The sequence below is a fragment of the Piliocolobus tephrosceles genome, chromosome 10, assembly GCF_002776525.5.
Source record: "Piliocolobus tephrosceles isolate RC106 chromosome 10, ASM277652v3, whole genome shotgun sequence".
Taxonomy (NCBI): domain Eukaryota; kingdom Metazoa; phylum Chordata; class Mammalia; order Primates; family Cercopithecidae; genus Piliocolobus; species Piliocolobus tephrosceles.
In genome coordinates this window covers 112,833,604-112,858,489 of record NC_045443.1, presented here as the reverse complement: position 1 = coordinate 112,858,489, position 24,886 = coordinate 112,833,604, and positions in this window count along the sequence as shown.

Below are 24,886 nucleotides of genomic sequence, written 5' to 3'. Positions count from 1 at the left end.
AATAGTGTTTTACCTTATAGGTGAGAAAAGTAAGGTTTCCTAAACACTCAGAATTCGGAACTGATGGAGCAAGGGAAGCCCTTCAGCCTAGAAAGAAGAAAGCAAGTGCAGGAGATGGAGAGATAATGCTCCACAGGGTCCCAGTTCTAGGCCTTTCTTTTCCCTACCTTAACACCTGCTCCTTGGTTCTATGAGACATCCCTGTCCCATTTTTCTCAAGCTTCAGTTGATTTCTATTACTTTTAACCAAATGAGCGTTAGCAAATAAAGGCCCTGAACTTTCTGTAGAGAGGCAGTGATTCTTCCTAATAGAGTATGTGGTGACTTTTGAAAAGGTAACTTTGAACCAGAGCCAGAACTAAGACTAGACAAATGAGACACTTAGGGCACACAATTTAAGGAGGTGCTCATTCTCAGGGTCGTGTAAGTGAAGGGTTGGCATTTTCACAGGCCTGAATGTGAGTGCCTCCTTAAATTTTGCATGCTAGACTCCTTGCTTCCCTCACTCTAGGTTCAGCCCTCCTTTAAACAACTTCCTTTCCTTTTCTACCTAGAATTTCTCCAGCTATAAAGTGAAGAAATGGAATACAGGACGGCAAAGAGTCATTTGGGATGTGATGTTCTGACTCTGGCAAATAAATGACATACTTGCTACAAACTCCACATCCTGTGTCTGTGGCAGACATCACTAATCAAACGCAGCCTCTTTTTCCTTAGCCTGAGCCTGTTCTCAGAATCCATCTCCACCCAGAGCCATGAGGACCTGCAAATCAAATATTTAGATTTGGCAAATATGAGGAAACCTCTACAAGAGCAGGAGCTGCTTTCTCAAATCTCTCTCCCCAGCACCTAAAATGGTACTTGATCCAGATGAAGCTCTGCATATATTTTTTCATTAAACTAAAGCCTGGCCAAGAATGTGTATGGAGAGCTACTTGCCTTTGCTCGCATATATAGGGACTTACTGTTCATTTGAAAACACAAATATGCTCTCTCTCTCTCTCACACACACACACACACACACGCACTTCCATGTGCAATGTATTATGGCCTACATGTAAACTAAGGCCGGATTAAGATATTTGGAGGCCCCAAACAATGAAAAGGTAATGATCTGTTCAAGTCTTATAAACTTCAAAATAATCATTTAAAATCGAAATAATAAAAGTCCAGAAGTCCAAAAAGTTCTGCACTTTGCCATAATAACTACCATAATTTATAAATAATCAACTATCAAGGTCATTAAGTAAAAGGATGGGAGTTTAGGGTCTATGATTTGCTGGTACCCAGGTATGCCCTGAGATTGTGCGGGGAGGATAAAAGTAGCACTGTAAACAACCTCATATACACAAGTGTGGGCATGTGCACATACCAGCATAGACTCACACACACTCATGTGTGCACAGACTCAAAACATTTACAATTACACACTTACATGAGCGCAAATATCCTAAACATACATGCACGTGAGTTGCCTTACATAGATCTACACACATGTATGCACTTGGCAAAGCACACAAACCTATAAATGCACACAACGGCGTATACATTCTGCCCAAATGTATACACACACACACATGCATACAATCTCACTCACACATCCATACAAAAACATGTGTGCATATGCATTTACTTGTACGTAAGCATGCACATATGCACACTGGCCCAGCCTGAGACCTCACATATACCATGCCTCATGCCCATATTCACACATAGATACACTATACACACGCTGTGATGGTTAATGTTGAGTGTCAACTTGATTGAAGGATGCAGTGTATTGTTCCTGGGTGTGTTTGTGAGAGTGTTGACGAAGAAAATTAACAGTTGAGTCAGTAGACTGGGAGAGGCAGACCTGCCCTCAATCTGGATGGGCACCGTCTAATCAGCTGCCAGCAGGGCTAGGATAAAAGCAGGTAGAGGAACATGGAAGGACTAGACTGGCTGAGTCTTCTGGCCTCCATCTTTCTCCCATGCTGGATACTTCCTGACCTGGAACATCAGACTCCAAGTCCTTCAGCTTTTGGACTCTTGAACTTACACCAGTGGTTTGCCAGGGGCTCTCAGGCCTTCGGCCACAGACTGAAGGCTGCACTGTCGGCTTCCCTACTTTTGAGGTTTTGGGACTTGGACTGGCTCCCTGGCTCCTCAGCTTGCAAGACGGCCTATTGTGGGACCTGACCTTGTGGTCGTGTGAGTCAATTCTCCTAATAAACCCCTCTACATATATACATCTATCCTATTAGTTCTGTCTCATTGGAGGGGCCTGACTAGTACACACGCACATACACATACCACTCTCAAATGCCCTAATTCACACACACATACTCCCACGTGCCCACAGACATACAAGCACATGCAGACGCACATGCACACGCACACACGCACGGTCTGCTAGCCTTCCAGCATAAGCCCCCAGGAAGGCTGCCCCTCTGCAGGCTCGTGCTGTCAGGGAGCCTGGTAAGAATCATCGGGGCAGCTCGACAGTGATAACAATTTCCAGAGCCAACAGAAGGAAGCCTAATCCACAGTGAAAAGCTGACAGGGCGGGCGCCTCTGCGTGCTTCCTGCCAGCTCCTGCTAACTCAGCCTAGCGTGGGGAGGTGGCAGACTCTTTGTCCCCTCAAGCCATGTCATCTCCTCTCTAATGATGCCAACATTTTGACAAAGCTGAGCAGCACAGCCGGTAGGTGTGAAGTTGGAATTAATTTTCTTTTGGAAGGTCAAGTGCATGAATGAGCTTTTGGCTGGCTGGTATTGTTCTTCTTACCTTTTTGCATGATGGAGAGAAAAAAAAAAAAAAAGAAATGAGAGAGGAACATTCTTTCCTGGAGCTGTTTTGTTCTTCCCTTCTCCTCCCTTCAGAAGTCTTGGCTTCATTTCCAGAAGCCCAGTAAACCCTGTAGGCAGACAGATGGGCTCAGATAAGGCCTGCCTGGGAGACCTTATTTCAGCCACCACATTTGGACAGTCTTACCAGGAAACCCACCTTGAGAAATAGGGTGCAAGTAAAGAAGAATAAACTATACAGTATTTCAGGAGTTTAAATAGATAAAAATTTAGAGAAACAGTTGAGTTTCATCACATATGCCAATTCTGATTGATTAGTAATGGCTGCCCACAGCTGTGCAGAAGACATTGTGGCCACTTCAATGGGCAGGAGGGTCATGATCAATTGGTGACGTCTACCTTGGATATCACCTAAGGCAGTTGTAGCATACAGAAAGTTATTTTTTTTTTTCCAAAAGACATTCCTACAATTCAACATGTTGAACATAAATAGAAAACTCAGGAAATAGGTATATTTAAACCCTTAAAAATATTTAAAAACAGCCCATAAGGAAACTTAAGGAAGAAACTACATGTAAAGCAGGAATTGTAAACTCAAATGCCTTTAGGAGCCAAGAAGGTGACATGAATGATTACTGTAGCCCAGATGGGGCCTCTGCTGAACTCTCGAGTGTATTTCTCATTTAAAGAGGGGAGTTGCTACTTCGTGGAATTAATTTCTGCCATGGAAGAAGGGGGGTCAGATATTAACACACCCACAATTTTCGCTTCCAGGAGAAATCAGAAATATGGGTGATTTTTTTCAAAGTAAAAATTTCTTGATTCTTACTGTTGCCAAAAATTCTTTCTTTGTGTTTTCCAAATCACTCCGTAGGCTCCACAGTATCTTGGATTTGTCAAAAAACAGCCGGTTGGGGCCTGTCTTTTAGAGTAAACTGGGAGTAGTATAGGAGAAAGCTCTGGTGATAATGTTTGGTATAATTTCACATCTGTTTTCCCCACCAGGCTTCATACTCACTGTGGGTAGAAAGCATACATGTGCGTGTGTGTGTGTGTGTGTGTCTGCACCAGCAACTGCATGCCAGGTACACACTCACATTCAATAAGTACATATTATATGAATATACGGGTGGACCAAATCTTACCCTAACCTATAAAGTCATATTGCATGGCCTAAATCTTTCCAACAATTTTTTTTAACATTACCTTCTCTTCTTTAACTCTTGGCGGTAAAGAGTATTTCCTCTTATTCTACCTTCAGTGATAAGAATCTGACCTGTCTAGATCCAAGCTCTCTACCTCTTACTACTGTGTGACTTTAGGCGAGTCACTGCACTTCTCTGAATCCCAGTCTCCTCACTTGTACAGCAAAGATCATCATAGCACTTACATCACAGGGCTGTCTGACAATTAAACTGAGTGAGCCTGTGTAGTTTGTTTGGTAAACCAGGAGAATTTTAAGAGTGACGGCAGCTCTGTAAAGAATTGCTCTGGGACATGGAGAATAACCTGGGATTTTCCCACGTACCCAAGAATGTCACCCTAAGCTGTAATAAATAAGCGGATCCATACAAAGCTCTGGGGACAGTGCCTGGCATTTAGGACTCAGCAGTGTTAGCTGACATAACCGGAGGACCCCCATCAAGCTTCTGTTCTACTCCCTTTTAGTCCTCTGCAACATGGAGTAATGAAAAGAGCTTAGTCTTCAAGGTTTTCAGTTCTGCCACCTCAGTTCAGCCAAAGCCTAGTTGAGCACCTATTTTGTGCCCTGCTCTATACTACAGCAGAGGTAGAAGCTGAGTCACGTATGGAACGCTGTTAATAATTTGGACAGGCAGCGTATGTCGAGGAAGAAATGGAGACTCTCTGGCAAAGAGAACAGCTTAAACAAAAGGATAGTGTTCAGTTGATGGTCTCTTAGGCATGATCCAGTTGGGACCAGATACTCAAAGGCTGCAGACATGAAAGGTTTGTGAGTCTAAAAATTCAAGCTCTAAAGATGGTGTGCCTGGGTTTTGGACACATTTCTTGTCTTTTACATCATCCATGAAAGACCTGCCAAGAGAGGGCTGTGCACCGAGACGCCACCATGAAAACAACTTATTTTCCTGGGAAGAATCTCAAAGACCAGTGACCCAATTACCAGATCATATTTTAAAAGGATGTTGTAAAGTTTCCTTGTTAAAAAAAGAGGAGGAGAGATAGTCACCACCACCACCACCCCACTTTTATTACTATTTATTATTACAGAGCTCATGTACAGAGAAGGCAAACTTAAAAAAAAACAAATCCTTCAAAGAAAATGAAGCCTTCTTTCTAATCTGGGAAAACTCAATGGGATTTAACTGAGATAAAATTCCAGTCTCCTGTCTCAGTGACCCTCCAGCAATTGCCCTGCAAATGTGACATTTGCTCATGTCCATCCTCCACATTCTGTTCATCTGTTCCTGTCTCCCAAACAGGAGGATGCTGATGGGACAGACACATAGCTTGCTTGTGATCAGAAACAGCTGGGTGTTCCTGAAACCCTGCACCTTCAGAATTGGATGCCACCAGGGCCTGTCTGACTTGCTTTGCTTTCTTCCAGCTTACAAGTTTCCCTTAAAGGTGCCCGCCCAGAATATGAATGCCTCTACCTGCATACCCAGAATCCGAGACAGGCGTTCTTGCAAATTGCATCTTTTCCAAGAATACTTCACTTGCCCTATTCTTAGATAATTCAGTCTCTCCTTTTCTTGCTGACAATTGTTGCTTGGATCACTGAAGAACTTATGCTATATCATGGTTCATTTCATTTGTTCTTTCACTGGGCAAGTATTTAATGAGCATATACTATATGACAGATAGTATTCTAGGCACTGAGGATACAGTGGTGAACAAGGCAGTGCCCCTGTCCTCATGGAGCAGACATTCTCAGGCTAGATGTACTTCCATCATTCATCTGCTTGATAACTTCTTTCTTATCCTTCAAGATACAATTCAAAGAACATGTCTACCCCCCAAATCATCCTGTGATCACCTACCCCCCTTGGAAAAATTGACTCCATTCTGCTTAACCATTGCTTCTCTGGCCTCTTTTTGGCTTGCAACTTTCTGCCTTGCTTTATAGTGGGTAGCAGATGTGCCCACCCAGTAGTACTCACAATAAATATGGGCTACTCACTATTGGGAGGGTGGGATCTGAGATCTAAGGGACTGGGCTTGAAGCCCACCTCTTCTGCTTCTAACCGTGAACTTGAGTGATTGACTTAGCTTCTCTGGGCCTCCAATTGCTCATCTCTAAAATGAGAATGATAACCATGCCTACCACATAGGGTTTCTGTGAGTATTAAAGGAGATAATAATAAATAACCCATTTAGCACAATAGCTGGGGTATAGGAAGAGCTCGAAAATATCTGCTATTATTAGTATTTTATTAACAAATGTTAATTGGGCACTGTGGCCGACATTACTATCACCAGTGCAAGCTATCTTTTTTGTCCTAAGCAAATAGGAGAGACTACACTTCCCAGCCTCTTTGCATTTAGGAAAAGCTGAGTGACAGGATGTAACCACAGAAATATTAACAAAAGTGACATATGTCACTACCAGGCTAAGGTAGTTAAAGTGTCCTGTGTATTTCATAGCCTGTCTTCTTCTGCTGCTTAAACCAATGACTCCACAGTAGATGAGCCAGGAGATCTGCTCTAGCTCTGTTGTTCTAAGGATGGATGGATTTGGTGGATGTTAGGGAAGTCAGTGCTTGAGTGTACCGAAGTACATTCCATAGCCAACTGTATGTGAGCCTAGTATTACATACAGCTGGAGGCTTGGGAAAACCAAGAGACTCATCCCCCAGCTCTGCAAGACCACAAACATAACTTGGTTTAGCTTGACCACGAAAAGCAAGCAGTCATTTTCCAGGTGATAGACATCAGAAAGGGGTTGAGAAACATAGTCTTCCTTTCCAAGAAAGAGAGAAGACCTGGAAGAAAATGTTCAGGTCAGCAGGGTACTATAGTTACTATGTTTTAGTCACTCTCTGTGCAACGGGGCTGTTTGCAAAGTTCTTGACAAACTTTATTTTATTCAATTCTCATAACCACCCTTAGGCATCAATGTTTGTTTTTCAGATGAGGGAACGGGCTCAGAGAGATGAAGTCAGATGGCCAGATGACTGATAAGTAGCAGAAGTGAGGTTCAAATCTAGGCTTGTCTGAAGTCCAAATCTCATCACCAGTTGTTTCTGTTCTGGACCAGCTCCCTAGAAGAGTAAGCGAAATGAATGGCCATTGGAGGCTTTGGGACCTTAAAACCCTCGATTCCAATCCTGACCCTGGCTAGCTGTGTGACCTTTGGGAGCTGGCTTCACTTCTGTGAGCCTCTATTTTTCAATCTGGCCACAACGCTCTTCTGTTTTACTGTAAAGATGTTATAAGAGACATATGGGAAGGTGTGTAGTGTGGGACATGGTATGTATTGACCACCACAGCAATGTGAATTCTCTTTTCTGCTCCCATCAAGAAAGGCTGGGGTGAGACAACTTCCTTCACTCCCCCCTCACCTCCCCTGACCATAAAAAGCCTAGAAAACCTGGGAGAGCTCCTTTTGAAAGGCTGTCCTTTTTGGCAGCCAATTTTGAATTTCTCAGCTATCATTTGGAGCTTGAAGTTCTCACATCTGTGATGGATGAGCAGAGACTATAAACACGTAGTTAGTGTTTGAAACCACCGGTTAGAATTGGGAGGGAGGACAGGCCCAAGTCCAGGACTTTAAAAAGAAAAATAATACAAATTTCCATTAAAGTAAAAAAAAAAAAAAAAAAAAAAAAGGTGAGCAGAAAAGGAAGCTGCACAAATTATTGAAAAGTTATTTGAGCTGCTTGAAAACTTTAATTGCTGGTAATGAACGGCCAACCTATTTGGTGGCATTTTATTAACATTAATAGAATTTTACAGGATATTTCTCATACTGCTCTCCAAGAGTCTCAGGAACTCATCAAATATTAAAAGGTAGTGCTCTGGGTTGTTCAGTTAAAGATGCTCTCCTGATGAGGTTTCCCGCAAGTTAGAGACCTGGAGAAAGGAGGAACCATAGGATTGATGTTCACTGTCAGCCTCGGCAGGTGAGATAAGAAAATCATAATAATCATGAACGTTTATTGGGTGCTTACTCTATGCCAGGCACTAGGCTAAGCACTGTGTGTGTGTGTGTGTGTGTGTGTGTGTGTGTGTTTTATACACAGAATAATCCCATACGGAAGGTACTCTTAGCATCCCTGTTCTACAGATGGGAAAACTGAGACTTAGATTTTTAAGGTAGTGAGAATGAAGAAGAAATGGAGAAACATGAGCCAGACTTTGAAAACAAGTAGATGAGAGTTTTTTCCAGATCTGCTTCTTGTTACCTGTGTGGACTTGAACAAGTTACTAGGTTATTCTCTGCCTGAATTGTCCCTTTTTAAAAATTGGGTTGTTATCCTCATTTTACAGGTGATATATTGAGACCCAAGGTCACCAAGCTAATAAATGGTGAGGCCAGGACTCATTAAACGGTCTTGAATTTGGTCCAATTGCTTATTACTGCATGATGAGCAACCTCAGAACTTAGTGGTGTGAATCAACTATTTTATCTTGCGTATGATTTTGTAGGTTAATAACGTGAGAAAGACAGCTGGGAATTTCACCTACTATCCACATGGGTTTAGCTGAAGATTCACTAACTTCATTAAGTCAGGGTTGGGGAATTCAATTCTCAGATGTTTTTTTCATTCACATGAGCTTCTTTTTCTCCAGATGGCATCTCAACCCCCCAGTGTCCCTGCAGGGCCTCTCTATGTGGCTTGCGCTTCCTCACAGCATGGCAGTGTCGGGTAGTTGGACTCCTTATATGGTGTTTGGCTTGCACCAAAATGAGCACCCCCAAAGACAAGAAGTGGAAGCATCATTTCCACCATAATCTATTGGTCAAAGCAATCACAGACCACCTGTCTCTCTTGATTCACTGGGAGGGGACCTGGATCACACTTCTCAATGGAGGGAATGTCAAAGAACTTACAGCTGTGTTTAGACTGTCTCACTGTACATAGTAAGAATCCAATAAATGGTAGATCTTACTTAGAAAATAAATCTATGAAATGGATGCCACTGATACCCACTCACCTATCCAAGGTGATTGGAAGCATTAATGAATGCAAAGTACAAGCTTCCTCTCTTTAGTGACTACTGGGATTCTCTAGCCAGGGAGGTAGTATTATCCCAAGTGTAGGATTGCCAGATACAACATAGTACCTCTAGTGACATTTGTGTTTCAGATAAACAGTAAATACTCTTTTAGCATAATTATGCCCCATGAGATATTGAAGACACTTTTCAACTAAAAATTATTCATTGTTGGTCTAAAATTGAAATTTAATTGGGCATCCTTTTCTTCTTTATTTATTTGCTAAATCTGGTAATCCTACCTGTGTATAGATGGAAAAGCTGACACCAAGAATTCTAATTTTATTCTTTGGCCACAGAGCTAAGGAAGATTGGATTTGAAATTTGAATTATATGCCAGACTTGAAGCTCTCCTTCCTCCAGTCAAACCAGGAAAGAAGCAAAAGAGGAAGAAGATGGAAATCTAATGTCTTCCAAACCTTCCAACCATCTTGAGCCTATCAGTGAGAGTAGGCATCCAATATTCAACAAATTTATCTAGTCATGGAGCTCACTATAAAGTTACTTGGGCTTGGAGAAGTGACTTAATGTTTCTATACCTCAGTTTTCTCCTCTGTAAAATGGGGGAATAATAACAGCAATTTAACCCAGAGGGATATTGTGAGGAATAAATGAAGTAAAATTTTAATAGTTTCTGATCTGTGCTAATTGTCCAGGATAAAACACATAATCATCAAATTCTGCAATAACTGAACCAATACAAGTATTAAGAAGTAGTAAGGGATGAAAGAGAGTGATAGTGAGGACATCTTTACAGAAGTTATAGCTAAGTAGGATTGTGATAGAGGGAAAGAAGTTTGCCAAACAAATCAGAAAGAAAAGCTTCTAGTTCAAGGGAATGGCACATTTAAGGGGTAAGAGAAACAAAGCAAAAAGCGAAAGAAGCTCCAAGTAGCTCAGTATTGCAGAGATATGGAATGGAGTTTGAAGTTTTGGGGGCAGAGTGATGGGAAGGGAACCAAGAGACAGCCCCTCCAAGGCTTTGGATACCGGGGCCCTAAAACAAGTCTCAGACAAGGATGGGCCTGATGAGTGTTGCATTTTGAAAGTCCAAACCATTGCACTGGGTAAGATGAGTGAGCAAGTTAAGATTAGAGATGGGGAGACTTTTACATTATTTCAGGCAGCAAGACTCAGATTCAAAGCAGTAGAAATAAGGACATATACAAGAGAGGAGCTCAAAGAGAAATTTCAGGTATAAAGGGAAGGGAGAAACGCCGGATTTCCACTTCCAGCCAAAGCAGGAAATTTGACTTACGTAGTAAAACACTGAAAAAATACATTTAACACAAATATCTCTTTAATTCACAACTTGGGCATAAAAAGAATGCCGATAATTTGAGGAATTTCTGTATCCTTAATAATGGCCAGTAATGACCCTCTAATTTTCCAGTGGAGGGCACTATGAGTTCATCCCAAAGGGAAGCAGGAGGAGGTAGGCAAGAAAGTAGTAGTCTGTAGTTGTCATACTAGTGGTTGCCAGTATAAGGCTAAAAAGAAATCCTAATAATTTAACCATGTACCAACCTAATCTAATGAGAACTGCTGTATATTGAGCCACTGGTGTGTGTCACACATTGAGTTAAAACTTTAATTGTATTCGATTATCTTATTCTCACAGCAATCCTATGAGGATTAGTCAGATCTCATTTTACAAATAAGAAAACCAAGGCTTTGGTGTATTACCGAGTCACTTAGCTAGTAAGTGGTCGAGATCCAGGGATCTGTGAGCATGGGCTCTGTGCTCTTAAATACCATGCCAGAATTCAGTGTTTCTCAACCACCAATCCATCATCCTCATTTACACACCACCTACGCTATAATTGACTTAATACTATTTTTAATTAAGTAAATTTTGACTTACCATAAATAAGAATGTGATAAATATAGAGAAATCCATAAACATTAAAACAGAGGATAACCATTGAAATATGAACTGTCTATGCAATACTATGTGTTGAGTGCAAAAAGTCATTTCTATGAGGTTCAAGGTCAGCAAATAGTCCATGGGAATAGCTGTCAGAATAGTGGTTGCCTTTGGGAGGCAAGAGTGGATGGACAGGCTGGAAAAACATGGAGAAACTTCATAGGGCAATGGCAATGATTTAAGTCTTGATTGGGACGTTAGTTACTTGCACTTGCATGTAACATTTGTCAAAAGTCATTGAACTGTAAACTTAAGATCTATGCATTTCATAGCATGGAATTATACTTCAATAAAAGCCTCAAATTTAAACTTTTGATATTATCTTAAAATAAGATTCAACGTAGACTCACATAGATATACTGACTCCATAAACCTTAGACAGGTGTGCCTTTTCTAAACATTTGTAATACATAAGGATTAATTATTTTGTTTATAGCATGATTGGTCTGTGTTGCATTTTTGTGTAAATATTTTTTTAGGTGTAAACATTGAAAATATGCCATACTTTCTGTTACAAGGGGCTCACTTTCACAGAAAAAATTCTAGACTCTCTCCCTTAGAAGTTGTGTAACCTTAAGTAAGTCATTCATCCTCTTTAGTTTCAGTTTCTCCATCCATATAATGTGTTGATGACAATGAATGCATCTCAAAATGCAGTGGTGCCTACATACAAAGGTAGGTGATAGTAAAAGCGCCTTTCAGGCACACATAAAATATAGAAACATAGTCAATATTCTAGCAAATAAAAGGCCTTCCTTAATGAAGAACAAGCTGTTTCCTAATTAACTGAAATATGTGACCATTCATTCATCCATTCAATGAATACTTGGGTGCCCATGATATGCCACGCACCATTCTAGGTAGAGAATACACTGCAGCAAAAACAATAAAGCAGGTGACTTGATTATATATTGAAAATGCTGAGCACTCAGGCTGTACTCCATAAAGAGTGGTTATTATTATTATTACTAATCATGATTGGAAGCAAACAAATTCTCAAAGACAGTTAAAGGTGGCAGGGGGGATAGAGAGAGGTGGTTAACCAATACAAAATTACAGTTAGCTGAGAGGAATAAGTCCTAGTGTTCCATGACACTGTAGAGTGATGATAACAATAATTTATTGTAGATTTTCAAATGGCTAGAAGAGAAAATTTTGAATGTTTCCAGCACAAAAAAAATGATAAAAGTTTAGGTGATGGATATGCTAATTGCCGATTCTATCATTGCACATTATATACATAAATCAAACTATCACACTACAGCTCATAAAAATGTACAATTGTTTTATGTCCATTTTATAAAAGACAGTTTTGCTTCCTTCTCCTTCACCCATAAGTCTTCAATATTTTCCTTTCCCTTACATCTCCAGTCCAAATATAGAGTTACAATATGAGCAACAGACCTTCTTTTGAGGCTCTCTGTAATCCTCTCCCTTCTTTACCCTCTATTTGGGAGACAATGGTATACCATATCTTTTTCGTCATTTGGGGATGGTCAACGAGTTTTTGTATAGCTGTCAGGATGGGAAGAGCATTATCTCTGCTAGGTTTAACACAGAGCAGGGAAAGTCAGCAGGACTCCACCCCAGTCATCACATCACCTGGTGGAAAGAGGAAGGAATGCTTCCTATACAAACGTGGAAGCACTCCTATGTAGGGCAGGGAGGGTCACCAGGCTGCTTCCCCATCATCTCTATAGCACTTAGTGGGAAGAGAGAAGGATGTGACATCTTTAATGGAGTTCACCTAGATTAAAGCAGGTACAGTCAAAAAGGTTCTGCCCTTTGTCTAGTCCTTCGACTAGAAGAATAGGGTTTTTTTGGTGGGGGACCATTACTTTTGTCTGCATCCATTGGTGCTTCTGGGCTGCAGGATATTCTAGTGCCCAAGTTTAGCCATACAGAAGGCTGAGGTTTCTAGCTAATCTACTTTCTTTTCTCTACCTTTCGGAGTCTTCTGATAGTGGCTTTATGTTTCTTTGTTAGAGATTCTAGTTGTATTTATCAGGAGAAATAGAATGGAATGGGCCTACACCATCTTCTTTCACTATATCCATTAGATAATTCCTTGTCTTGAGAAGCTGGACTTTTTGCAAGTGGCTGTGTTTTTTAAAAAAAGTGTCTCATAAAAATCAATGTGGAACAGAAAATTAAAGTGACAGTGACCAATCTGATTCCAAGGTTTGAGAAATCATAGTGTCCAATAGGCACCCATATCTCATTACTCTGTAAATCAGCTTATTTAAATATGAGATAATATTTTTTCTTTCAATGTATGGTATTCTTTTTCAAGCAGTGCTAAATTGCTAGGACATACATGTTAAAATTTTTTGGAGTGAATGACTTCATAAACAGAATTGTTATGGACTTTATGAAAAAAAAATACTAAGATACTAAAATCACCCTAAACTGAGAAACTCTAGGAACCTCTAGTCTAGAATAAAGACCTATTCAAACTCAGAAGCAAACAAATGAATTAACCCAGAGAAAACTTGGAAGGCAAGCAAAACTTACACTTCTCTGGAGTGTTGGGGCGGGGAGAGACATGCAAAACACGAAACAAAGCTGGTGTGCTGGTCCGTTAAAAAAAAAATCCACTTTGAGCTTTGTTACTGCAAAAGCTCTTTATCTGAGGAGCTCAAAGAGCTTTATTACAGGTAAATATCCTTGTCTCCAGCTGCTAATAGGAGAGGCCAGGCCCAGGGAGATTAGCGGAGAATGCCTATTTAAGGTCACATAACAGTCAGTGACAAAGTGGAGACTCACAGAGTGGTCTGTAATGGGATTTGTCTGCTGTCTATTGTGTCAGCCTAAGATGTTTGGTGTGTGAGGGCAAGACTCCAATGCCGGAGTCTGCAGGAGACAGGGCATCTTAGCATCGCAGAGTGCAACCACAGAAGGGACTTGGAGGGCTATTGAGTATGTCCCCCTTATTTTTCCAGACCCCACACTGAGGGTCTGAGAGAGCAAGGGATTTTTCAACTTCATACAACCTATGTGTAGCACAACCAGAAGGAGAATCAAGGGCTCCTGACTTCCACCTATTTCTCTCTTTGAATTTTCCTGGTTCTCAAGTGATTTGTCTAGGGAAGCCTATTAAGGAAATTCAATTTCTCTAAAGCTGGTTCAGTGGAACCTGAGTTGGATCAAAGCTAGCAGAACATTGGTAGGGATTTGGAAGGAATCAGAGAGGAGTGATAAAGGCAGACTTGGGGTCAGAATCTAGGCTCTGTAGAAGATTAGTGTGGGACCCCAGGCAAGTCACCTCCCATCTCTGTGCCTCTGTAAGAAATGTCAGGGGCTCATTGCTCCCTAAAATGCTCCAGCCTTAGTAAAATCTACTTAGTGATTGCAAGATATTTGGATCTCAGTTTCTCCTTCCGCACAATGGGGTATTCATAGTGCCCATCTCAAGGAGTCCACAGAGAATTTCCATATGACGTGCTTATCATAGAGCTTCATGCCTGGAATTACTTTTACCAGTGTTAGCTATTTTCATAGCCACAAGAACAGTCTGCTCATACCATCCAACTTGAAATATTTGGGATGGATCTACCCAATATTCCATACTTGATCATTCTTCTATAATTTTTTTTCTAAATCCGCACCCTTGTTCAAGCTTTTGATCCAACTAAGATGGCCAGATAAAATATAGGACACCCAGATAAATTTGAGTTTCAGATAAATAATAAGCAAATGTGTTTAGTATAAGTGGAGTCCCAAATATAACATGAGATACACTGACACTTACAATTTAATGACCATTTATTTGTATTTAAGTTTACCTAGTGTCTTTCATTTTTAGTTACGAAATCTGGAAACCATAGCAGTGAGCCAGTCTTGGGTCTTAAATTGTGGTTCTGGAAAAATGCTTGCCTTATGTTCCATGTTCCATCTGAAGAGTCAAGACAGGCAGGATTTAATCTGTGGCTATGATTTTCTTCATGTAATGGGAATGGGACTAGCAATGCCTTCTCGAAGTTCAGTCACACTATGCTTTGGTTTCCCAAATTTTAGCTGTCCAATGGATTGGAATAAGGAAAGGAAATAAATTTGTATCATAAATAATTATTTTAGTTTATAGGATGATGTTCAAACCCTAATTCCAGAAACTTCTAGCAAGAGAAACCAAACAAAGAACCTCAAAGATGTGCTGCCAGAACTACCTAGAACTGGTAAGGACATCCAGATTCATGCTTATAAGAGAGATGAAGAGAAGATCTGTAGATGTTTAAATTCTGAAGGACGAAGCTAAGTTGCTAGATCTGGAAGGTGTCCTGGTTTGGAAATCAAGAATGATGAAATTTTTCTATGACAATGTATTGTTCTGTCACATGGAATAATAATAGCTGCAGACTTCATTCTTATTGCCCTCCCAACTTCTCTAATTAACCTTTAAAAAAGAGGTATGTAGGCTGGTGGTTAAAATTACTGGTTTCTGGTTTGAAAACATGGTAGACACGTGATAACGTTTAGCTTCTGTTATACCAGCTTAATCACTCATAGAGAATTTTCTAGGAGTGCCACAAAGTCTAATGGTTTCTTGCATTGTGGGGTTCCTTGAACAAAGTGATGTAAATTCATGGAAAAATCACCTACTCCTTATCCAAGTCCATCTCTCTCTACTGCCCTGCAAACTCTCATTTTAGAGAAAATGAAGCTGGGAATCTGAGAGAAGCTCCAGGATGCCTGAAGTCAGACAGTTTTATACTCATGATGCAGATGGGACAAGGATGAGGCAGAGAATTTAAGTGGCAGGAAAACTTCTTCTCTGAGCCTCAGTTTTCTCATCTTAGAGTGGGACTAACTCTACATGCTTTGCAGGATTGTTGTCAGCAATCAGATGAGATGCTACACATAAAGCTTAGTGCAGTGCTTAAATGATTTAACTAGCGACAACTAAAGTGTGTGTGTAAATAGATCAATATTATACCTTTCTAAGAGTCTTCTAAAAACTATGAAAGAATCTGTCAAAACAGCACAGATCAAAATTTTATTGTACCAGCTATTTCTTTATATCACTGCACTGTTTATCTTTTTCTAGACAGAGAGATAGTGGATAGATAGATAATGATGACATGGACATGATGGAAAGAGCGAGAAAAGCAGAGAGGATGGATAGAGAGAGAGATGGATAGATAAATAGATAATAATGACATGAATATGACAGAAAGAGAAAAACAGAGAGAGGTATGGATGTATGGATAGATAGATAGATATAACAGATATGAGAGATAGAAAGAGAAAGAGATGGGTGTATGATGATAGATACACACACATATACACACATATACGTGTATACGTATATATACATATACATATGTGCATATGTGATCTTGTCATTTGTTCCCTTGATACATTGAACAAACGTATTAAGTATGTTAAATCCATACATGTTCAGACAACATTGACTCCATTAAGTGCATTAAATAGATCAAATGAAAGAAAACAGGCAGATGAACTGTGAGTCCCTTCCATTGGCCTCTCCTGTTCTTACCCTGCTACAGGGCTGCAGTTGGACTAAAATAGTTGTATTTACTGAGTCTAGGTGGTTCTTACCTCCTTCCCTCCCTTCCTACTGTCCATTCCACTCTTGCTTCTCCTAGCATCTCCTGTCTTGGCTATAGGAGGCTGCTTTCTCAGCTTGACCCCTTGGGGCTTTCCAGAACCTTTTTACTTAAACATATATTGACCTAGGCCTTACTTCCTTGGGTGAATTATGCCACAGGCAGCAATCTCCTGGTCATAAATTAACCTGCAACCCCATGCAGCTGTCTGCTAATGATGTGGATGGTGAAACTGTGTCTTTGCGGAACTGGATGAACAAGGGCCCTCTAAATTTTGTAGGCTGACAGCTCCCTCTCTCCTCCTCACCTGGCTGGCTTTTCTAAGACTCTCTGTCTGGTATCATCTTTATCTTGCCTCCTGCATTCACGACAAAGATAAAAGGACTCCATCAGCTTCCAGGAAGCCAAGGAACGAAAAGGAGCTTGATTTCATTACCTGACACATAGTAGGTATTCTGCACATATTTGTAAGTGATTGGTGCCTATAAAGAGGGCGGCATGGTGTCTGCTGTGATTGCTGCTATTATTCCCATTCATCGCAGCGCTCCTTAGAGCCAAGCCAGAGCCTTCTTCAGGCTGATTTCTCCAGGCTCTACAAGAATGCCTGTCATATGAAAGGAGGAATGGAGAGATGCTAAGTGAATTCCAAGGATCAGAATTTCCTCCTTTATGGATCATTCTTCTTTCTTCACCAGCATTTTTGCTTTGTAACCTTCTGTCAGTCTGCTTAGCTAGGCTGAGTTGGGGTCACGGGCTCAGATAAACATATTGACCCAATGTCTCTCTCCCCTTTCTTTTGCACTTTGAATGAATTCCTTTATATCCATCTTATCTCCTCCCTCCAGGAGGTCAACAGAAAATAGTTTTTTTTATGAGTTTGAGATGATGAATTTGTAAAATATTAATTGGCACCATAAAAGAAATTTAGGGTTAGTCATTCACCAAGAAGCTAGCCCTCTTGGTCCCATCTCCCTGAAATATCAAAGATCTGGAAGACCCCCAACTCAAGACCCACAAAACTGCCCATCAAACAGAGTGATGATGATATCAGAACTACACATTTACGGCATCTGTAATTAACAGAGCCCTCTCCTTTCTTTTAGCTTGGTTGTGCTTTCAGATTAAGTCTGTGCATTGGCAGGACAGGTGTTACGACAAACCCATTTGTCAGATGAAAAAACTGAGGCCTGTGTGCATAAAGTAGCTCTTCTGTTAAAGGTGTCTCTACTGGGACAGGATCCAAAGAAGCAGGAAATCATGTGCAAAAATGGTAATCACCAACAGAGCTATTACTACCAATGACACATATGCTAAATATATTACATCCATTAACTCATGTAATTCTCACAGCAACTGGATGAGATGTGGGCTAGAGCTATCTTCATTGTACAGATGAGAAATCAAGGGCCATAATGGCTGAGTAATTTGACTAAGGTAGGAAGAAACAGTGATAGCAAGGATTCCAACTCAGGTCTGTCTAACTCCAGAACAGCACGTGTAACTACTGTCCTGTTCTGAGTGGCAGTAGTTGTGCTTGGAAGCATCCTTGATCTGAATCCACGAACCCTTTGAGAAATCCAGGGATTGGCTTCAGACGGCTTGTGAGCTCTTTGAAATTGCATTCACAGATTTCACTGTTTGTGCACAATTTAAAAGCAGAGAGAGTGTCTACAGCTATCAACAGATTAGGATGGGGGTCCATGACACTAAAATTAGGGACCAAAGGTTAGGCCCAGAATTAGAGCAAAAACATCTGACAATCTCAGAACCATCCAGCTGGTTAAACTGTTTATACTCTGCCTCCAGATGCAGAGTTCTTTTCTTTTTGGTTCTTACTCCCTTAGCGATTTACTTTGGATAAAACTGAATAAGTGAAGGAGCCATCTAAAGCTGTAAATATTATAGGAAGCAAGAAGCAGAGCGAGTGGGGCCAGCATTCCTGAGGCCTGGAAGAGCAGGAATGGCCCAGCTTGCCCAAGGATCAAAGGAAAGAGGCAAACCCTTCATCACCGGGTTTCCACATCAGCACCATTTAGGGCAGGAAGATGTCAAGGGGGAAGGCTTTCTTTGAAGTGTCAAGATAAGAACCATCTCCACCTCCCTTTAGTGTGAAAGTCATTCCTGTAGGAGCCAGGGGAGGGTGTGAGGCATTTGGCTGTCTGTACAAGGGCTGGAAGGAACTTATCAACTGAGGCAGACACCTTCGTGGCTCCAGGCTATGTCTGGACTCGGCCACAGATCTCCAGTGGACATAAAGCCTTAAAATATATGAAACGCTGAGCCACAGTACATGGTGCTCTGTCTTGGGTTGTGGGTAAACTGGCTTTAGAGTTGAATAGTGGAGTGGACAGAGCCTGCACTGAGATCAACTGGGTACACCTTGTTCCTTCCGGCCGAGCAAGTTGAGACAAGTTCCTTAGCCTCTCTGAATCTCAGTTCCAATGGAAATTATAGTCATAGCCTCAGTATCTAGAGTTTATTTGAAAATCAAATGAGATTATGCTCACTCTTTCCTTTCCACAATATCTGTTGCACAAGGTCATTTAAAAAAATTTAGTATCTGACTTAATATATTTGGTCTAACTGAGCTTTAGAATCAAAAAGTCAGATGATGCGACATTCTCTTCACAAATATTACTTTTATCCCATTTTAAGCGGTTTGAGTTGAAAGGTAAGATCCCACGTTTCTTCCTTTACCAACATAGGCATGATACAGTAACTGAGAGAAGATTGCTGGCGTTTGAAAACTGGCTTTACCGCTTACTAACTGTACATACATTGGGATGGAAAAGTTATTTAGCGTCTCTGTGCCCTTGTTTTCTCATCTGCAAAATGAGGATGTTTTATAAATGTTGATTATCAGAATTAAGTAATTTATCCTAATAACAGTTAGAACAGTGCTTGGCACATAGTAAGCGCTTAATAAGTGTGAGTTTTAGTTTGTAAGCCTCTGCTACCAGTATCCGTAGCTACCAATAACTATTTGTTGAAGAGAATTTATTGAGAAACTGGCGTGTACCCAACATTAGGTACCAGGATTTAGAAGCATCCATTGGCCTTTTCCCTAAAATGCTTACATTTTAATAGAAGGAATGATATATATTCATTCAGTTGCTCATTCAATCAAAAAATTCAAGGCTTAAATTAGGCTGGGCATTTATTCCCTCTATTATAGGATAGTTTGGATGTTTCAAGCTGTGGTGTTCATGGGGATTCTTTTCTCTGCTGGCAACACCCTTGAACACTTGCACTACCTTTGCTTTTCAACATGCTAACATTTTTTAATCCTTTAGCTTAAATGCCACTTATTCCAGGAAGCCTTCCCTGATTTTGGATTAAGTTAGTTCTCCCTATCTCTTTGTTTTTGTTTTGAGATGGAGTCTTGCTATGTAGCCCAGGCTGGAGTGCAGTGGCACGATTTCGGCTCACTGCAACTTCCGCCTCCTGGGTTCAAACGATTCTCCTGCCTCAGCCTCCCAAACACCTCACCCAGCCTAGTTCTCCCTACCTTATGCCCCATACACCCTACTTCCTCTATCATGTTTGAATGATTGGATGAATGTCCAATTTCACCACTCTTTAAATTCATAAAGATAGGCCCCAAATATGCCTTTATTTTGCTACATCTCCAGCATCCAATGTAGTGCCTGGCACATACAGGTATTCAAAATATATTTGTGGGCCAGGCACGATGGCTCATGCCAGTAATCCCAGCACTTTGGGAGGCCGAGGCAGGCAGATCACAAGGTCAGGAGATCAAGACCATCCTCGCTAAGACGGTGAAACCCCGTCTCCACTAAAAATACAAAAAATTGTCCAGGCATGGTGGTGGGCACCTGTAGTCCCAGCTACTCGGGAGGCTGAGGTGGGAGAATGGTGTGAACCTGGGAGACGGAGCTTGCAGTGAGCCGAGATCATGCCACTGCAGTCCAGCCTGGGCAACAGAGCGAGACTCGGTCTCAAGAAAAAAAAAAAAAAAAAGAGAGAGAGACAAAATATATTTGTGAATGGACAAATAAAAGGGAATTTCTGGGCGTAGATTTCCTCTGTTGGAAAGTGTTCTTAATTTTCCCAGGCCATCCCAATGGCAAGTGGTAATTCTACATTGCAAAGCTGAGCAGCAGTGAGTTCTGAAACTTTCAGAGCTCACAAGATCCTCCATGGCAGTCAGTCTAGGCTCGCTGTTTTTCCGATGAAGAAACTGAGTCCAGAGGTAAAGGGATGCATCCAATTCACCTAATGGGCAGAGCAGGGACTGCAACTCAGAACTTTTAACTCCTAGAATCTTTTGCAAGATAAAAGGAGTGGAATTTCCTCACTAAAGTTGATAATTCCTTTAGTGCAGAATAAATGGGACTTGACGATTAGAGATGGAGATGACTGAGGCAGTTATTTGCAACAAAGTAGCTTTCTCATTAGAAGTAGGCACTGGGGTATAGTTAGAAAAGAAAATTAAAGAAAAATATGGGTTCAAGAAAACAAGGGCTCAATTCTTGTATTATCTCCAAATACCCACAATGTCTTCATTTCTAAGTGGGTGTGATGATGCTTTATTATGGGAATTTTATATTTTACCTGAAGCAATGCATGTGTGGCATAGTAAAGAATGTGAAGCTGGGTATGTAGTGGCTTGTGCCTGTAATCCCAGTGCTTTGGGAGGCCAAGGTAGGAGGACTGCTTCTGGCCAGAAATTCAAGACCAGCCGGGGCAATGTAGTGAGATTCTGTCTCTACAAAAAATAAAAAATTTCCCCGGCATTGTGGTCATGCCTATACTCAGAAGGCCAGGTCAGGAGGATTGCTTGAGCCTGGGAGTCCAAGGCTGCAACGAGCTACGATTGTACCATCACACTCCAGCCTGGGTGAGAGAGCAAGACCTTGTCTTTATGTCTCAAAAAAAAAAAAAAAAAAAAAAAAAAAAAAAGGAATTTGGCCGGGCTTTGTGTCTGGTTTCTAAATGGGAAACTCTAAATCTTTGGAATTTCCTGAGTAATAGGAGTCTTTGTTACTCATGAGCCTCTCAGACCATACCTGAGTTTATGGTAAAAGATGGGGTGACTCAGGATGGGGGCTGGTCAACCAGAAACACTAACCGCACAGTTAGACATTTAAGGCTTGGAGCCAGACTAACCACTGGGAGGGGGTGGCTGATGAAGACCAAGTTTGACCATGTGGTCCACGATTCAATCCATCATTGCTATGCAATGTAAAAAATCTAGACTCCAAAACTAATGGAGCTTCCTGATGACCAAAAACACTGATGTGTCAAGAGGGTGACGTACGCCAATTCCGTGGGGAGAGGCATGGAAGCTCTGTGTTCGGGACCCTCCCAGACCTCATCTTTATGTGTCTCTCCTTTTGGCTAGTCCTGATTTTGTATCCTTTGTAATAAAACTATAATTCTAAGTATAGTTCTTTCCTGTATTCCCTGAATCATTCCAGCAGATTATCCAACCCCATTCAAGAGTCATGCACTCTTGAATTTTCAGCCAGTTGGTCAGAAGTGTGAGTGGCCTGGACACCCTCAAGCTTGTGGCTAGCGTCGGAAGTGAGTACGGTCTTACTGGGGAGTGTGTCCTTCACTTGTGGACTTGGTGCTATCACCAGGTGGTGATTAGCATCAGAATTCATTGTGGAATAGCAGTGTGTGAGATGCTTATGGTGGACAGTGGCCACGTTGGTTTTGTCTTTAACAGTTTCCTTATTTCCCTTCCTGTGGTGATCTCAGAACCCACCTTCTCTGCTGTCAACCCACTTCACATGATTCGGCTGGGGTCAACAATCCCTTCACCCCTCCATCACACTAGTGGACACTCAACTGAAAGCAAATCGTTCAGACTTTCCCAGGACTTTTCTGTAGGAAAGATGGTGGCTTTCAGCTGGAGTATGTGAACTGTGGTTCTCCACTGGCCACCGTGCCTGTCGTGTGGATGGAGTGTGCCTGAGAGTTGAAGAGAAAGACAGCCTAGTCAATCCATGAGTCTTGGATCAAATAATACTTCAGAGGAGTGTTATCCAGTTACATGAGACAGTAATTCACCATTATCTTTTTGTTGTTGTTGTTGTTGCTAAAAGTAATTTGAGTTGGGTTCAAAAGTAAGTTTACCATCAATGGTGGACTGGATAAAGAAAATGTGGTACATATACACCATGGAATACTATGCAGCTATAAAAAAGAATGAAATCATGTCTTTTGCAGCAACATAGATGGAGCTGGAGGCCATAATCCTAAGCGAATTAATGTAGGAACAGAAAGCCAAATACTTCCTGTTCTCTCTTATAAGTGGAAGTTAAATATCAAATACACATGAACACAAAGAAGGAAACAATAGGCACCAGGGCCTACTTGAGAGTGGAGGGTGAGGATTGAAAAACTTCCTATCAGGTACTCTGCTCATTACCTAGGTGACAAGATTATCTGTACACAAAACCCCTGTAACACACAGTTTACTCATATAACAAACCTGTACATATAAGCCTTGGACCTAAAATGAAAGTAGGAAAGAAAAAATAAAGTTTAAAAGTAGGCTTAAAATCCTCAGATTTGCCTTTTAATTTGTAGCACACAACAACCCACCCTACTCCCTTCAATGAATAATAAAGCAAATGGCTACAGATTCTTTTACCTTTATTGAGGGAAGTGAGGTCTCAGGCCTCTACACTGGAAGCTATGCTGGCCCTACTGATTTGTTTGAGCAATAGAATGTGGTAAAAGGGACGTTGACTTATGATACTTGATCAAAAGAAGCCTCGAGCTTCTTCTCGGACTTTTTGGAACACTCACTTTGAGGCAGGACGCCACTATGTATGAAGTCTGACCTCCCCGGAACTGCTATGCTAGAAAGACCACCCAGGGAACACTTGAGAGGACATGCCCACCTGTCCCCCAGCTGGCCTAGCCACTCCCCGCCAAGGCAGCCCCCTCCATGGAGACTCTGGACAATATATGAAGCAAAAGGACAAGTCAGAATGCTGCAAAGGACAAGTCACTAAATACTGCCCAAAGAACAGGCCCACAGGCAGGCTTGCAGGCCCTGAGCTTTAGGGTGGTTGGTTATACAACAATAGGTCAACGAAACAGATAATAATATAATAATAATGGCAAACCTTTCCACAATGGTTCTTCCTATGTGCCAGGTACTCAAAGGTACCATTTCATTGCTTCATCAAAGCAACCCAGAGAGCTGTGATTGTGCCACTGCACTGCAGCCTGGGTGGCAGAGCAAGACCCTTTTTCAAAAAAAAAAAAAAAAAACAAAAAGCAACCTAAGGAGATACGTACTATTATTAATCGCATTTTAGAGATGAGAAAACTGACAGAGAAACAAAATCACACACACAAGGTCACAAAACTTCGAAGTCACAGACCCAGAACTTCGGCTGCTTGGATTCCAAAGCCCAGACTCTTAACTGACACATTCTACTGCCTCTTGATTGTGCTTTGACAGCCGCAGGTGTGACCCCTTCTGGAATTTAGCCAAATCCATGGAGCTTTTGTCTTAAACAGAGCCCTGGCAATAATCAGCACACCCCAAAGGAGAGAGTTGATTCACAATGCCGTGGACAAAGTTAAGAGGAGCTAGCAATGATGAAGAACCTTCCGGAGTATCAGAAACACACTACCTACCACCCTTACGCCTGCCAAGGTCATCAGAACGTGGTGAGGGCTGAAGCGCTAGGAGAGTGAAGACAAAAGATGTGACCTGCCTTCCTTAGAGAAAAGGAGCCACTGCAAAGCTGCCACCTGGAGAGGAGAACGAACCCCAGCCTCTATCCTGCCTCTCTCCATTCTCCAGTGGGTGCTTTCCATTGGCCAAACCCAACCCAAATGGAAGCCAGCGAGAAGTGGAGCCCACTGAAGTAGCCCATGCTGGTCAGTTTCGTGGGCACAGGGCAGAATGGAGAAGGCCACAGAGTGAGCCTGGGCCAACAGCAATGCATTATTCATGTTGTCCCTCTTTCCCAGACTTGGTACAGGTGGAAATTAGACATCCCCAAAGTCAGATGAAAGTACATGAGATATATTGTCCTCCTGGGGTTTCTAGAGTAACTAAACCCTATATCCAACTCCATTGGTTTCTGTCACCTTTCCAGAACTCATTTCCAAAAGGAAATAACACCTGCCCCAAAACTCCACCTGCTGCTTGCAGCCACCTCTCTGAATCTCCAGCTGGCAGAAGCTGACAGTAAGTCACAGGAGCGTAGTGATTTCTCAAGGGAAAGATGAGCGAAGTGAAGGCAGAACTCCTCCAGGCACTGGATGAAAACCCTTGTGCTGGAAGGTGAATGAGGCAAGCTAGGACTGGGAGGGGGAGGTGGGATAAAACCTTGCAGCCACAGCCTTTTCCAAGGAAAGGAAAAGATCGAAAGAATCTCTTTTACACTGAACACAGTCAACAGTT